Source organism: Capra hircus, chromosome 8 (assembly GCF_001704415.2).
Source record: "Capra hircus breed San Clemente chromosome 8, ASM170441v1, whole genome shotgun sequence".
Classification (NCBI taxonomy): domain Eukaryota; kingdom Metazoa; phylum Chordata; class Mammalia; order Artiodactyla; family Bovidae; genus Capra; species Capra hircus.
Window position 1 is genome coordinate 6,512,706 of NC_030815.1, and position 6,627 is coordinate 6,519,332.

Here is a 6,627-nt window from a genome sequence, read left to right on the forward strand (position 1 = left end):
TTAAACATCTATGACCTCTGAATCACCCTGACTTTGTGGAACACACTATACAGATCAAAGAAGAGGGAATCAAGGAATACAAATCTTTAAGCATACAAGTTATAATAATGTGTAGACTGTTTACTTAGGATGTATCAATAATCGAGTAGAGGTATAAATACAAAAGAATTGATGTGCGCCTATTCCTGGGTCTAATGAAGAAACAGCATAAATGCAAACTACATTAAAAGTGGTTTACTCATTAAAAATCAAAGTACAGGAAATAATGTGATTTAATTTTGATTGCTGGAGATAACTTTATAATGTTAATAATATTTAAAGTTACAATATAATAATTTTATAATATTTCAAATTTATGAGAATAATGATATAGTTTCTTTAAAATATTTAAAAAAACCATCAGTTGTTTAATCTCCTAACTACTATCCTTATTTCTATTAAAATAACAGTGACAATAACAATAGTACTTTTTTTTTACACGTTGACCAAATAATTTAGAAGAGCTCTTTCTTTTTTTAATCTAAAGGCCTTCTGGTTTTTAAAATTAATGTCTAGTTTTATTATGCTGAGACTAGAGAATGTGGCCTATATGAGGTCTGCATGAGAGAACTGTGTAGGTTTTCTTGACACAGCTATTCTGGAGAGTGAATTTAAAGTTGGAGTTCCAATTACACAATATGCTGTGTGACCTTAGATATTTCAAACAAGGTTTCTGATCTTTGGTTTCCTGTAAAATGGAGGAAATCACTCCTATCTATATTACAGGACTGCTATAAGTCTTAACTGAGATAATATACTGAATATATAAAGGCATCTTTTAATTGTCAAGCAGTATGTATATCCTGACTCATTCCCTTTTCTCTAATGCAAAAATCTGAGAAACTTTTCTGACATATTTTAGATATAATTTTCATTTAAAAAAAAGAGAGATACAGTGGCAGTCTAAACGTAACTGTTGTAACAGCACAAAAGCATTTCCACTTAGAAGGCAGCATCAGTTCAGTTCAGTTCAGTCGCTCAGTCGTGTCTGACTCTGCGACCCCATGAATCACAGCACTCCAGGCCTCCCTGTCCATCACCAACTTCCTGAGTTCACTCAGATTCACGACAATTGAGTCAGTGATGCCATCCAGCCATCTCATCCTCTGTCGTCCCCTTCTCCTCCTGCCCCCAATTCCTCCCAGCATCAGAGTCTTTTCCAATGAGTCAACTCTTTGCATAGACTATATTAATTACCAAAAGCTCTATCAAGTTAATTATTAACATTTATGAGAACAATACTTTTCTGTTATTGTAATATCTTGTTCTCTTTTCAAAAAAGTAGAACTTTTCCACAAAAGAATGCTAAAGATTGTTTTATTAATACCTACTGGTATATCTAATATAAAATTATCTGTAAAGTATATTAATCATCTTTAATCAAAACATCCCTATGTAACAAGTTAAACATCCAATTAAGTATTATTCTAAAGGAACACACTGCTCTACTGCTTTCAGTAATTCTATGGCACTAAGGATTCAAATAGCACACGCTGTGGAAACAACTATACGTGATAAAGAATGGTTCATACACCATTTAGATGGATGGATGACACACAGGGGAAGATGGGAAGAGAACAAAGGAGTCTGGAGGTCTCAGAAAAGCATTCTGCTTTAAACACTTTCATTTGAAGCAAAGGAGATTCTATAAAGTGTCTTCCTGAATAAGCAGTGTTAAATCACCAGTCTGTGGTGAGTGACATGAATAAGCTACTTTAAATACTCATTATAAATCATTAGTTTTCAATATTTCCTAAATGTCTAAATAGTTGGATTTACAAATAAGAAATTTCCTATCTCAGATAAAGATCTAAAACTCTGTGTACCAAAAGAGTTATCTTGTTTTAACACACATCTAAAACTTAAAGATGAGGAAATTCACTCCTTTATATTGCCTTAGAAATTTTCAATTTTTTTTCCAACTAGGAAGTAACTAGATTTTTAGTTACTTTCTAAGTGTTATCATGTGATTGCATAAGAACATGGGAGATTCTGTGAGAAAATATTTTCCACATTTATAACCAAATTGGCAGCCCCGGCATTTATTTCTCTTTTTCCAAAAGAACAGACCACCAAGGTAGTTTAAAACAGACTGAGGAGAAGGGGAAAAAGAGGAAAGAAAAAAAAAACCCTGATAACCAAACACACTTCTAAATTTGAAAGGCAACAACTGTAGAGAAATGAAGGAGGCTAAGTCCACAAGGAGGTCCTTCTAAGGAGAAAAGGGAAATAGCTAAGTACTAAGAGGTCACAGGGTACATTAAACACATAAAAAAAAAAAAACCCACTCATTAAATTTAAAGATCTGGTCCTGCAAGAGCAGTTTTTTGTTAGTAAAAGGCATACCATTTGTAGTTTTTTTTAATTCAAAAAAGATTTACAATATCACTGTTTTCTGAAGGTTTTTTTTTTTCCTGTTCTTTAATTTGATTCTGTAATGAATGTTACCAAATGGTATCTAAACAAGTGTAAAAATTAAGATACGTCACTTAAAGTGTAACCAAAAAGCAGAGAATTGGGGGCTTATTCAATTTCACTTATTTCTTCAGCTTCTTTTGTAGAGAGATGTTCCACTGTCTGTTTTAACTTTAGAGTAAAATAAATTTATTGAACTTCTCACCAGAATTATCCTTTAGTTGCACTGATTGTTTAACTGCACTCTTTACTCGACCCAGTCGTATCAGCAGTGGTCATGGCAGCACATTCCCAACCCTCAGGGCATAGTACACTCCATGCCCGCTGACCACAAGGCCACTCTTATCAGAGTTGTGGAAATAAAAAAACAAAACAACAACTGTCATTGTCATTGACATACTTTTAATACAAATAAAGACAAAGTATCAAATAAATATATTTTTAATTTTATTTTTGGCCATGCCCTGCAGCATGTGGGATCTTAGTTCCCCAACCAGGGATCCAACCTGTGACCCCTGCATTTGGGTCCATAAAGTCTTAACCATTGGAGGGCCAGGGAAGCCCTTAAAATAAAATAAATACTGACAGCAGCCAATAGAAAAGTCAGAAGTAAGATGAGAAAACATCTAACAGTGAAAACAGACTAACACAAAATGTGTGCTTTATTCAGGCTCCTTCAACTTATGACTACAAAGCACATACTCGAAGTTTCACTTTCCTCACCTATAAAGAGAGTTTCAAACTTGACGATCTCTAAATTCTCTTTTAGCTATAAAATTCTGTGATCCTCTAAAGATGAGAAAATCTGAAAAATTAAAACAAAATGAAGAGGTGATAGAGATGGAAGTGTGTGCATGTACATGTGTATTTAGCATTAGTCCTTTCTGTCTCTTTTCCCTATGTTCGTGACTTCTACAAATTACTGCTCAGCATAAGCAAATAGGGGTTCTTCAAGCATGGCTCACTTGCTGAAACTGTGTTCCTTCTTTCAAATAGCTTATGAAATCCTCTGCAACCTGTTCTTGCAGAATACACAAATTGCTGATCACAGACCTAAACCAAACTGCTACCTAAACTTGAAATCAAATATCTTTTTTCATCTCTCCATCATAAAAACATTTGCCCTAAATAGAATATAAACTCATTCAAGTTTTACCATAGAATCTATGTCAATAAATATCAGAAAAACAAAACCATGAGGAAAAAAATAAATAGAAAACATAAATTTCTAGAAGTGGATGTATTTCACTAAAGTTGTTTTAAAATATTAAGTAAAATAATCATTGAAAATGCAACATAGTTAGACAAATAATTCATAGACTTCATATTAATGATTTTGACATGTTATCATATCAGCCAATGGATTACCCTCAATTTTCAAATCTGAATCAAAATGTAGGGGAAAAAGACAGACTTGTGTATAGCTGTTGGTTAAGTAATGAACGATAAATTTGTAAATTTGAATGACTAACTTCAATGCTCTGTGATCAAAGAAAAGATAATTTCTTGGTAATCCATTGCTTTTATACTGTGAAATAAGGAAAATAACTATTTTTAACCTATTCAAGGCACAATAAACACACAAAATATTCCCTATTAAACTGATCATAGGTATAATAAATTATGATGCATGTTTAGCTTATCTAGTTATTACCATAAAATATTTTTATGAATGAAGTATTTCAACTGTGTTATTTTTGCAAGCACCTCTTTAAAATTTGGCAGACATCTAAGGGCCTAAAAGTATATTAGTTAATTGGCTATATCCTACTATAAATGAAGTATATTAACTTGATAGGGAGCACCATTTTAAAGGCCAAATCTACAATTTAAAAATTTACACTGGTTAGTGTTAAGCACCTGAAGTTTAAAAAATAAACTTGAACAATTCTTTACTAAGGATTGACAACATCTTTCAAAATTGGAAGAAGCATAGGCAATTTTATAGTGAGTCAAAGCCAAAATAATAAACCCCGAAGCCTATACCTTTCATGTCTAATAAGGTTATTTGGTTCACTGACAAAAACTGTGCTGGTGATATGTGTCCAGTAGTGCTGAAAGAATGTAATCTGACATCTAATAATGCTTAAAGACAAACACACAGATGTGTTTCTGTTCTCAGACACACCTCTCCTATCCCTATTTGCTCTCATACCAACATAGAGATGCCATATTCTTTCTACACTAGAAAGGCTTACCTCTAGCCTTTCCTAACTTCTTTCCACCTTAAAAACTATCTTTGCCCATGTTTATTTTGAAATCATTTCAACTATGAAAAATGGCAATCGGTAAGGAATACACAATCTCCAGTTATGAGGTACTCTGCTCATATATATCCTTAAAACACAAACCTTCCTCTCACACATGCCATTTCTCAAGCAGTTTTCCAAGAAAAACAATAAGCCTTTCTTTATGTAATCAGTAGGAAAAAAGACCCCCTACACAATTCCCCCCTTGGAAAAAAAACTCTTTTCAAGGAGGAAAATCCTTGTCTAAGTTGGCCTGTTTCATTACAACCAGGCATTTCTCTTGGATATAATTTTGCTCAGTTATTCCTATTAACTCCTAAAAGTTATCAGCCAGGGTAACTGTGTTAAGCTGCCTCTAAGATGGCTCCTAAAGACCCTTGCACTCTGGGATTTATGCCCTTGTGTAATCCTTTCCACAATGACTGAGCTGGATTTACTGACTCACTTCTAACAAAAGAATATGGCAGTTGGCAATAGTGATGAGAGGAGGCAACTTCTGATACTAGGTTATAAAAGACTAGAGAGAGTTTTGGGTGCTCGCTCTCTTAGATTGCTCACTTGAGGGAAAGCCAGGTGCCACATTGTGTACAATACCTCAGACAAACTGTCAAGTTATCTGGATAAAAATTGCAAGCTTCCTATTCAACCTGAAAATAGAATAAAACTTATTTCTCATTCTGATATCTTCTCAATGTTGTAAACCATTTTCTTAGGTGGTAAAAAATCCCTCCTATCCCAGAAATATGGTCACCAACTCCAAATTAACAAAAAAAAAAAAAAAGGAAAGCTGAAATGGAAAACTAAATTAGCTTCACTTTGCAGTAATAAAGTTCATGACCTATTGATACGGAGAGAAACATCCGGGATTCCTGAAAATAAACACTCCACTTGTTAAAAAGAACTAGATTCAAAGATTAAATTGCTAAATATACACAAAACCTAAAGTAAAACCCTTAATTGACTGAGGATTGGGATCCATTTGTGATTTCATCCACTTTTAATAATATTTGAGCAGCCACCATGTAAGAAACTAGAGCCCAATCACAGAGAAACAAACGAGACGACAAATTAAGAATTTTCCAAGTTTATAATCAAAGTTTAACAGCTAAAGCAACTAGCAATCCATCGTAACATTAACTGTATGTCAGTGTTTTGCATTCATGTTACTGGAAAGTATGTAAAAAATCGAAAACTGTGCTTATGAACTCCCCCCAAACCCACTCTACTTAAAAGCTACATCTAGGTTAGAAGAGTAACCTCTGCTTTTTCACGGCTTTATTTCAGACTGAAGCCGGGTCCTACTTGGGGGTCCCAAGTTGACCTACACCCCAGTGACCTAGGAATACAAGTCCACACCTACTCCCGCCTCCTGACACGGATTTCTTATTTTAATTAGCCAGCACCGCTGTCACTCAAGATGTTTTGCACAGTCATTGGCCCCAAAGTCTTACAGGTTGGCAAGTTTCTGCCAACTGGTAAGCATCGGTTGTCATTATTGCCGAGAAGCTAAGTAGGGGTGTACAGGGAAGAGACTCAAGAGCTATGCAATATGTAGGGTGATGCCCTTACCTGAGCGACCTGCGATCCAACCGCCGCCGCGACGAATCGGCCTCTGGGCGGGGGCTTTCAAGCCAAAAAGAAAACGACTCAGCCGGGAACGGGCGCCCAGGCCATGGAGAAGCCGGTTCAAACTTCACTTGTTCACCCCGGTGGAGGTGAGGTGGGGGAGAATCCCAGAAACAGCACCGGATCCCTCCGAACTCAGAGAGCCTCAAGCTGCAGCCCCCTCAGCGGCCGAGTTTTGACGTTTCCTATTGTTGCCGGAAGTGACGTTAGGGTTCAGAGGCTTCAGAAAGTATTTTCATCTCCGTGGTCTACGATTCGTCACAGAGTCTCGGCTTCTCATTTCCCAGTTCGAGCCCCT

At 35.6% G+C, this 6,627-nt stretch overlaps 1 protein-coding gene across 1 annotated transcript in view; it reads right to left on the reverse strand.

Moving 5' to 3' along the window:
• The window catches only part of FBXO8 (F-box protein 8), a 38,073-nt gene extending 31,554 nt beyond the window's left edge, over positions 1-6,519 (reverse strand). The window contains exon 1 of the mRNA XM_005683522.3: positions 6,273-6,519. The gene's annotated coding sequence lies outside the window, so the exon portion shown is untranslated. The remainder of the gene's footprint in view (positions 1-6,272) is intronic.